Source organism: Mesoplodon bidens, assembly GCF_964165515.1.
Source record: "Mesoplodon bidens genome assembly, contig: HAP1_SCAFFOLD_49, whole genome shotgun sequence".
Taxonomy (NCBI): domain Eukaryota; kingdom Metazoa; phylum Chordata; class Mammalia; order Artiodactyla; family Ziphiidae; genus Mesoplodon; species Mesoplodon bidens.
The window spans coordinates 61,042-72,546 of NW_027671810.1; positions in this window are offsets into that span (position 1 = coordinate 61,042).

An 11,505-nucleotide genomic window follows, 5' to 3' on the forward strand; every position below is an offset into this window, starting at 1 on the left:
AATCAAGACAAATTCCACCACAACTGTTGCCACACGTTTCTTACCATGTGCTATGTAGTTAGTTTACCCAGAGCCTCCTTCAAAGGACTATAATTGCAGCATTTCATCTGTCATTCTGGCAGTATTTGATGCCTCTTTTATCCTTCAGTTTTTTTCCTTATATAAACTATTAATATATATGAAAATGCATGTGTCTCTCTTAGGCTCTCATTACCACCTTGCCTGCACTGCTAGTTTTGCATTCAGCTTGCTGTGAACTCAGCATGGATGGTCTAAGTAAGTTATGGAAAAGCCAAATGTGAGTGGACAGATTCATAAATTGTAGTCAGGTTGTACACTAGTGAACATATATTTCTTTCTCCTTCCTCTATACCCACACATAAGGCAGTGTGTTTGCATATATACATGCTCTATGAGAGAAGTCTCGGCCACACATAAATAAGTTGATAAAGTCCAGGAGTCACATTACACGTACCAGACATTGAGTTGCAGCTCATGAATCAGCTAGAGCTAACTATAAATAAATGACCATGTGCTCATTACTGTGCTGGTTATGGGCTTTTTCCAGTGATTGGCTTTTAATCTAAAAATAGGGACCAGTGGGCTGTTTCAAATATTTCATGTCAAGGGAGTAATGTCCATAATCAGCTTCCTCTTTTTTTTCTTCTTGAATCAGGACTCATTGTTAATACATAATGGCTAGGAAAAATGGCTTCAGGATTTCTGGGTCGTAAATTCACCTTAGATGCCAGAGCACAAAGCCTTATATGACCCTGAATTAATGATTTATCATTCTTGTGTTCCTGTTTACTAATTTTCCGAAATGAATTTGCAATCATGTTACAGTGTCATAAAATTAATCTCAGCTAGTTGATTGGTTTATTTTCTGGGCACCCATTCCATTTTTCATGATTCTTAACTTCTGCTTTCTTGTGCAGTGTATTTATCAGATCTCTTTTGGTTGCAAATGACAGAAATGCAATTTGAAGAGGTTTAAACAGGGAACTGATTGACTTACTTGCTTCCTTCATCTGATGGTGCTCCAACAAGAACAGGGCTTTAGAGAGCAGTCACATGATGTTCTTTTTTTTTTTTTTTTTTAACAAAGGAGAATCTTACTTATTTCTCTTGAAATTTACCATTTCTGGGTTCTGCCAGGTCTTCCAGTTGTTCTCCAGAGCTTAATCCTGGAATACCAAGGGTGTCTAAGCCCTTTATATGAGAACTTTCAGATAGACAGAACACATAGCAGTGGGAGAAAGATTTTCCTTGCTTCCTTTGGTGGGAGGAAAGAAACCATTTTTCCTTGTTCTATCAAAGCCCCTGTTGGACTTCAATCAGTTAAGCTTATTAAGCATGGTCTGTAAGGGACTAGAAGTAGGACTCTTTCTCCCTGTTTTAAAATGATATAACCAAAATTCTAAAAGACATTTCAGTTCCACAAGACTATGTGGTTACACATAGTTCATCCCTTCAGGACTGTGTTTACTACTTACTTTGTTTCCAAAAGAGTTCTAAAAACATAATATGATGAAAATAGTAATTTTGGTGACCAAAATGCTTTTACATTTTCTGCTGCCTTATTTCCTTTCCCATACCATTTTCAGGTTCTGTCACAATTTTCTCTGGTTTGTGATGACAGATTGACAGATGGAGAAAGGGCCACATGCTTTTCTTCTTAGGGTTCAATATCCTTCATCAACAAGGAGAAGACCTATGCCTCCTTATAGCTACTGGTGTTACGATGTCCCTAACAAATGTCCTCTCATTGTCTTTTGGTCAGGAGTCACCATTTATATCCCCAGCCAGGGAATCCTTCTAGCATGGATAGCTCTTCATAGAGTTGTTCCATACCCACCCTTCAACCTACAGCTGCTTCACATTTGGACTTAAATCCGAGACCAGATGGTCTCTCATGTGATTTGCTTCATCTTAAGTTTCCTTGTGTAGCTGGGGTCTTTACATTGATCTAAGTAGGGATTCAGATATGTCTAGGGAATGTCTAATGAACTGGAGGGGCAGCCTGCCAGGAGACTATTTGGATGGGCCAATTAGTAGGAAATTTTCCTTTTTGTTTGTTTCTTTTTTTTTGGCTGGAAGAAGCTGAGGAAGTATGCATTTGAGATGGAAGCCTAGGGAATGAGAGAATGAGGATTACAGCATGAGGTCTTTTTTTTTTCTGGATTGATCCCTAGGCCTGGCCTCATTGATATTTGTCTAAGCATTTTGGAGAAGAGGCAGAGAGAAAGAAAAAATACAAAAGATAGAGAGTGGGAGAGGGTTGATTTTTAAAGAATGGTTGACTGTAGAATGATACCAAATTCAGATTATTTTGATGTTCTTTTCTCTCTTTATCTACTGTTTCTTAGAGACACATGCTTTGCATAATCATGGGTATTTGGGAATATCGCTGTATAGTGGACTTGCATTATAGTCAACTTTTGATTTTCTGTGTAGGAGATAAGCTATGTGTGCTCCAAGAAATATTCTGTAATTCTTGAGAATGTTTATTGAGGCAAACCACACATCTAAGATCTTCACATAACTGGGGTTTGGGCAAAAAGAGATTATTTTGCTCTTTTCCCACTGACATGAGTTAGGGCCATTGTATTTATCATCTATCTAAATTCTTTTCTTTTGGAAGGAACTATTAAAAAACTGATGGCGTCAGTACACTCCATAGCTTCATGAACTTTATCCAGTTTAGAGTATTTAATTCCACTCACTAGAAGTGCTTGATTTGTTGCACAAACAAATCTGTACTCACCCATCTCATACCAGCTCTTTTCCAACACGTTCTTGGGTTCTGATTTAGTTAGCCTATTAAGTAAGTCACATTGGCAGTCTGACCACTGTTTTACAGTCTTAGCAATGTCATCTTCATTATTTATTTACCACAGAAGCTCCAAGAGTACATGATTATTTTTTTAATAAATTTATTTATTTTATTTATTTATTTTTGGCTGCATTGGGTCTTCATTGCTGCATGCGGGCTTTCTCTAGTTGCGGCAAGTGGGGGCTACTCTTCGTTGTGGTGGGTGGGCTTCTCATTGTGGTGGCTTCTCTTGTTGCAGAGCACAGGCTCTAGGCGCACGGGCTTCAGTAGTTGTGGCATGCAGGCTTCAGTAGTTGTGGCATGGGGACTCTAGAGCGCAGCCTTAGTAGTTGTGGCGCATGGGATTAGTTGCTCCGTGGCATGTGGGATCTTCCCTGACCAGGGATTGAACCCATATCCCCTGCATCAGCAGGCAGATTCTTAACCACTGTGCCACCAGGGAAGTCCTGAGAACATGATATTTTTTCTCTGGTTGCCTGGAGTTTGTGTTTGGACACACTGAACTGATTTCTCCTTCATTGGCTGTGACTTCCATTTATGTGAATTGTTTTTGGTCAAATATTCCAAAGATTTATATAAACACAGCCAAGACAAAGCCTTCCTTTCTTGAAGGACATCCACTAGGAATAGTAATATTTATGCTTTAGTTTATTCCCCTCTCTTCCTTGGTAGTATGCTGGCAGCCATGAGAAATGTGTTTTCTTTAGAGGGATCAGATGTCATTCTTCTCAAGTCATCAGAGCTACCTCCTGCAGAACTTTATCTAGCTTGCTTACCTTGAATTTCCCATTGATATTTCATTTAACTATAACTGGATTAAGCAAAGCTGATTGGATCTAGATAGGACTTCATTTTTTCCCTCCCTTGGCATGCCTACTTTAAAAGTTTTTGTTAACAGGTATTTCCAAGTCTTCTCCTTTCTCTTCAAACGTATGACCTCTTTAAGAGGAATGAAAAAACACATATAGTGAAGTTTGGAAGTCATTCAAACATGGAGAGCTTGACATAGGAAACCAAAACCCAGTCTTCCTATATTCAGAGATTTTAGCTCATGATAAAATGTGGCTTCCTGTTTATAAGACTAATCCCAGTGCATGAAAATCAACTTGTTATCAGAGGGCCCTTGCCAAACTGTGTTTCGGGTGATGTAAATTCAAGTGATTAAAAGATACAGTCATAGAAGTACTTAGTTAAATACAGGACTGGAATATTGAAATATTCCTTGGTGAAATATATTTGAACAAATTATTCCTAGAGAAATATTCATCATTCTAGCAGACCTTAATAGATACTAAAATATTAATACATTTAACTTACTCATATATTTTGTTTTTAAACACAATGAACACTACTTTTTTTCAGGTTCATTACTTGATGTGTTGAGTAATCAGACTTCTGCACGAGCAACTTATTGTTCATGACAAATACAGATTTTGGAAGGAGATTCTTTTAAAGTCTGCCCCTGTGCAGACTCAAAGAAAATAAAATATGTAAAGTTTAAAACAGTGTACGTGTATTTAACATTATATGTAGAAATTTTGTGTCCAATGTAAAAAAATATTATGTAAATAAATGCTTCAAAATGCATGTGATAGTCAATAATCATAAATTAACCGGTTTGGTTTCCATGTGGTGCCTTTATATTTCTTATGGTGGAGTGATCTTGGGGAAACCACACCCACCTGACCTGTGGAAAATAACATGCCTAAGCATTTTACAGAAAATAGGTGACCTTCTGGGGGCAGGCAAAGGGCTCCTGGGATGTTGGGAGAGGTCACTGTTTCAGGACACAAAGACATAAGTGTACTGGATAGTCAGGGGTCCACAGAGATGGTCAGTATTCCTTTGTACAATTCCATTCTTTATAGGTTTGATCAGGCTGAAAGTGGGGCCCAAGAGCAGCCAAGACCACAGTAGCAGTGGGAGTGAGGATGGGTGGGGTCTTGCAGGCTTTTTTTAGGAAGAAAATCCACCTCATGCCCTAACCTTTCCCCATTCTGCCCCATTCACATTTTATTTTTCTCGAATCTGTACTTTCAAAAACTCTAGTAAACAGGTTTATCAGTTATACTTTTAAAAGTAGTGATAGGGTTTCCCTGGTGGCACAGTGGTTGAGAGTCCGCCTGCTGATGCAGGGGACATGGGTTCATGCCCCGGTCCAGGAAGATCCCACATGCTGCAGAGTGGCTGGGCCCATGAGCCATGGCTGCTGAGCCTGTGCGTCCGGAGCCTGTGCTCCGCAACGGGAGAAGCCACAAGAGTGAGAGGCCCGTGCGCCGCAAAAAAAAAAATTGGTAAAAGTAGTGATAAAAGTATGACCTTGGGTCAGTATAAATTCTTTTATTTTAAAAGCATATTCACTGAGATATAATTCATATACCATGAAATTTACCCAAAGTGTACAATTCACTTTTTAAAATATATTCACAATGTTATGCAATACTCACCAGAATCTAATTTTAGAGTGTTTTCCTATTCCCTTAAAGAAATCCTGTGCTCATTAACAGTCACTCACCATTCACTCATACCTTCTCCTACCATCCTTAAGCAACCATTAATATACTCTCTGTTTCCAGAGATTGGCTTATTCTGGACTTTTCGTATAAATGGAGTTATACAATAAATGGCTTTTTCTGATGTTTTCCAGGTTCATCTATGTTGTAGCATGTATCAGCACTTCATTTCTTTTTGTTGCTGAATAATATTCTACTGTATGGATAATTTTATTTATCCATTCATCAGTTGATGGACCTTTGGATATTGTTTCCACCTTCTGGCTATTATGAATAGCGCATTCGTGTACAAGTTTGTATTTGAACATCGGGTTTTAATTCTGGTACCACCTGTTTTTGTAAATAAAGTTTTATTGAAAAATACCACACCCTAGGCATGGAGACACACTTTGTCCAAATGAAGTCAGTCCCTTCAAGCAGAGCTCTTTGACCTTATGGCCTGCCTTTCCATCTGGCCAGAACCTCAGAGCTATTGCACTGGAGCTAGGACCAGGGACTTGCTTCTCCAAAGTGACCCCTTCCCTTTACCCCCTCTACAAGTGAGGAGGGGTGGCAACCCTTGGTATTATTGAATGGAATCTCCATCATATGAGTGAACTGGTGTGGGACAGTTGTTGCCCCAGTATCCTTGGCCTGCCTAGAATAGAGCTTCTACCATAAGAGTGGGGGCTGGTTGGAAGAATGACCTGGTCTTCTCGGCTGTGCCACCTGGAAAAGAACTTCTGCAACACAGGGCTGAGGGGCATGAGAAATACCAGCAGCCTGCTTGGCATGAAACTGTAGCCTCAGTCTAGGAGCTGGGGGAGAGAGTCTCTGTCTTCTTGGCAGCACATGCCTGACCTGGAGGTGGGGGGGTGGGGTGAGTGCATAAATGGAGTGAGTCGTGGCTCAAACCCCATAGACTCTTGCAGTTCTTACGAAGACTTAATATATTTTCTTGAATGAATATTTCTCCATTTGCTTTATGCCCTTAGGACAATTTCCAGAGACTTTATGTAATTGCTTTTTATAATTTTTACCAGTTAAATTGTTGAAGAGTGGGTCTCCTGAGTGCCTTACTTCACTGTTCTGGAATTCCTGCCTGTCTCATTTACATTTGGGTGCAAATATTCAAGTAATTCTGACAAAATGATAATACTTGTATATTTCACTCATTATAAATTTTTGGGTTCCCAGTGATTTTTCTTTTTATTATTATTTGTTATGTGTTTTGACACATGGAGCTTGAAGAGTTTAAATTTGGCTGTCCTGTTATGGGGAAGAGAAGCTTACTTTAAGCATGTGTGTTTGCCAAAATAACATGCTTAGTTTTTCTTTACCTGTACTTGGTCTTTTTGAGAGAAAACATGACAATTCTGCAATTATTTCTTTCCATATGCATCATTTGATCCTGGATAATAGCAGATTATTTCTTTAATGGCAAGTGATAATACTGTGCTTTTCTATGAAAGATAGCTTCTATCGTGTTTTTTTCCCTAAAGACTAAAAAGTGAAAATAAAATGATAGCCTTTTAGTGGAAGTTTCTTATCACTGCTTTAGTATGAGATAAAAGAAAATAAAAATATGTGGCTAGGGAAAACAAGGTAGATTATGATTGGTAACCTTATTTGAAAATTTAAATGGTTTATGGAGGAATAAGTTGTATGACAGAGTTGTATGACAGAGTCTGGTGGTTAGTTCATGATAGAATCTTTGGAAAAAACAGACTACTGAGGAATGATTTTCAGAGTGTTTGCTTATTGACTTCATTTTGAGTGTGGAACTTCTATAAGACCCTACAGCATGATCCCTCAAAATCATCTTTACTACTTCTGGTTCTACATAGCAGCCCTGGAAGTGGGCCTTAGAAGTGTCCAAATTATAACACCAGGCTATTTATTATGTATGTGGTATTTCTTCCTGGTACTTTAGTGATTCTAAATTTGTGAATTTTTTTCCCACATAAAAGGATGAAAACAGTGATTTTTGTAACCACAATTCCCCAGGGACCCCTGAGGATCTCTGATTAGGCAGTCAACCACCATTCCAAATAGGCTGGGCAAGTAGTGTTTTATCTGCTCTTGCATATGGGATTATTTATTGCCCATTTCTTTTACTATACTAGAATTAAAGTGGATTTCTACCCATGAACTGTTTTTTTAGGGTGAATGTTATGTCTCTGAGTACTTTTAACCATTCCTATGAATAATTTAAAAAATATTTTGGAAAAAGGTCATCCTTTTTCATCTCTGTGCATGAACTTTGTTGCAGAGATAAGGCTGTCCATGAATCATCTTTGGAGAGGATTTGCAGATGCCAGTGTCTATTGGTGCTGGTGACTACAGCAAGAAGAGTTCCAGAATCTCCCTCAGTTCCTGACTTAAAAGGGCTTAGGATCACAGAAGGTAAGGGAAAGGGTAGTAGCTGGAGTTTCAACAATTTTTGTTCTGTTTGTGTTACTGCACCCTCTTCATTGTTCTTCCCCAATCGGAATGACTATATATTGAATAATCATTGTATGCAAGGTAGTGCTTCTCTTATATATTTATTCCAAATATACTATTTTATTTAATTCTGAAAGATAGCCAGTGAGGAAGGCATTGCTTTTGCATTAGAAGAAGTAGCCTGACCACAGCCACATAGAGCAGAAGTAGCAGAACTGGAACTTAATTCAGACATCTTATTCCAAGTTGATACTCCTTTCACTATAGCATAGAGGAAGAGCTGGGGGTGAGGACAAAGGCATCCATGGGATGTAGGAGGGGCCAATGAGAGGAGAGAGATCACACAGGTTCCAGGAAATGAGGGGGAGGTAATACAAGCATGAGGTAGAGGAGAAGATTTGCCCCTTTTTTATTTTTTTTGGCATGAAATGCACTCCACTTAGGATCCAAAATTTTAACTGTCTGAATTCTTAGTAAGCAAAGACTTAAGTTGTTTACTAATACTGGTATTTCTTAAGTTGATTTCATGAAGTTTCATACTTTTGGGTTTTTATTGTAAAAGTTTACCAAATTTTGTTTTTAAAAAACATTTTTTTTCACCTAAAATTGGGAAGTACAGATGGTTTGGGGAATCTTCTTTGTACCTTGTTGTTATGAAAAAGAAAAATTATCAAAACTATGTGTACATAGTTAAGAAAACTAATAGGATAGAATAATTTCTTTTGTTCCACATTTTCCAGTCCCAGTCTCCTGCAGAAGCAACCTGTGTTTTTCATTTTACACTTCTAAGTAGATATGCATTGACCATAAATTCTTGAGTTTTCATCATTTAATCTGTATTCTTCTTGCTATGACTGATAATAGATGATGTATGATGACTGAGCTCCCTTACTCCATCTCCCACCTTTATTTTTCCACATTTTCTTAATTTTTAGTAATTATATCATTATTTAGCTTTTCATTTTGTTACCTGTGTAAAGTCACACATTTTCATATAACCTCTATTTATTTATTTTTGTTTTAGTTCTTTGTTTGTTAATTTTAGACAGTATCTCTTGACTCCTTGCTTTATATGATGAATATATTAACCCCCTACCTGTCCTTCCACCTGTTCTTTCCTCTTTCTATCTCCCAGCTGCTGATAGCTCCATTTTCATAAGACCACTAACATTTTCACTCCATTCTATAGCTATTATTAAATCATGTATACTTTGTGGGTAATTCTAGATGTTGAAAATTAATACACACCATTAAAATAAAAAAAACTATAAGAACTAATATTAATTGAGTGCTTACAATGGGCACCATTCTAAATTGCTTTACATATAATAACTCAAATTTCTTTACATGTATAGTTACATATATTAATTCTCAAACAACATTATGAGGTAGATAATGTATTTTACTCATATTTTACAGATATGGAAACTGAGGCATTGGGAAGTTAACTAACTTGCTCAAAGTCACATAGCTAAAAGTGGTGGAGCCAGGATTTGCATCAGTGTACTCTTGAGTTGGAGTGCATTTCTCTTTAAATTAGCTTTTGCCATGTACCAAACCACACCAAAATTTCAGTGACTTAAGACAGCAGCCATTTCTTTACCTTATGATTCTGTGGGCCAGAAGTTTGTGGTGCCCTTAACTGGGCAGTTCTTTGGCGTTTGGCTGGTTCAGTCCAGTATCTGTGGGCAGTAAGGTAGCCCTGCTTCTGGAAGTTGGATGGATGTAGGTTGGGGCCAGTGGGGCTAGGCCATGTGTGTTTCATCACCCAGCAGGCTAGTCTGATCTTGTTCACATGACAGCTGGTGGAGTTCTGAGAGAGAGCAAGAATGAGAGATAGAGAGAAGGAGAGAGAGAGGGAGGAAGAGAGAGAGACAGAGGAAGGCAAGACCTAAGCTTGGTAATGGCACACTGTCACTTCTGCTGCATTCTTTTGGCAAAAGGAGTTACACAATCAGACCAAATTCAAGGGGAAAGGAAATAGACTGCATCTATTGTTGGGAGTTGCTGGAAAGTTAATTACGGTGGTGTGTTTACAGAGAAACATGGATAATTGTGGCCATTTTCACATTCTATCACAATTCTCTTGACAATTACACATATTGCTCTCTATTATATAAATGTTATTCACTAGAGAGCCAATATGTGCTATGATTACATTTCATTCTCTATAATTCCATTGTCATCACTCAACATGAAAAATAAAATTGATAAAAAAGAGACCTCTTTCTTAGACTCCATCATTTGCTGAATTATTATATTATGTTTGAATTTTTTTTATACTAGGCTTTTTCCTTTTTGTATGTTTTTTTTCTGGGGCTTATGATTGCCATCTCCCCCTTAAGAAACACATGCTTACTTTACTGTGTCTATAATAGTTTGCAGATTTTTATTTACTTTTTCGAATGCTTATAATCCATTCCATTTTTTTTTCTTGAAGATATTCCTGAATCCAAAGTATTCTGGTTATAATTTGCACAGGTTGCTTTGTAAGCTCTCACCCTGGGATTTCGTTTCATGTATTTTTGGGTTTTGTTTGCTCTTTATATCTATATCTTCTTCCTTGGTTTTCACTCTTGTTTTGCTAGGGGATATCTTCAAGCAACTTCTGCAGAATACAGGTAAATTTTCTGAGGCCTTAAGTGTCAGAAAATGGATTTATTTTCCTTTTACATTTACCTGAAAATGTGTCAGGATGTAGTTTTCCAGGATCAAGATATTTTCCTTCAGTATTTTGAAAATCTTGCACAACTGTCTTCTAGCTTCCGTTACTTCTAATGAGAAATCTGGTGGCAGCATGACTCTCTTGTTCCTTTGTAGGTTCTGTATTTTGTTTTTTCCCTCTTTCCTTTTCCTTCTCAAATATTAGATTTCTCTATTCTTTTTGTTCTGAAATTTCATGAAAATGTGTTTAAGCATGGATCTTCTGTTAATATCCATGTGATCCCTTTAAATTTTAAATATAAATTTTATATATCTCCAGCACTGGGAAGGTTTCATTTATTACTATTTTGACAATAATCTTCCCTTTGTTTTTTTCTGTTCTCTCTGGAATTCCTATTAGTCAAATGTTCGACCTCTTAAATTGAATCTCTCTGATTCTCTCAGAGAGATCTGTTAAATCTCTCTCTCTTTTGTTCCACATTCTGAAAGATTTCCTCAGCTTTATCTTTTAAATATCTGATTGATTTTTTAATATTTTTAATAATACTTATAATTTTTAAGAGTGTTTTTTCTGATTTTTCTTTTTTTCTTTGCATTGTGTTCTTTCATAGATCATGTTTTCTTGAACATTTCTGAATATATCTATGACAGATTAAAAAAATTTTAATCAGTTCAGTTTTTTAAAAAATTATATTTATTTATTTATTTGGCTGAACTGGGTATTAGTTGCAGTATGCAGGATCTTCATTGCCACGTGCAGGATCTTCATTGCATCATGTGGGATCTTTAGCTGCAGCATGTGGGATCTTTTAGTTGCGGCATGTGGGATCTTTAGTTGCGGCATGTGAACTCTTAGTTGCGGCTTGTGGGATCTAGTTCCCTGTGTAGGGATGGAACCTGGGCCCCCTGCTTTGGGAGTGTCGGGGTCTTAGACACTGGACCAGCAGGGAGGCCTCCAGATTAAGTTTTTCTGTTTTACTTTGGCCTTTCTTTTTCACGTAGTTTCTCCAAATGACTTCTGATTTCAGTTCATATATTAGAATGAGGAAATAGGTGGGTCCGCTACAG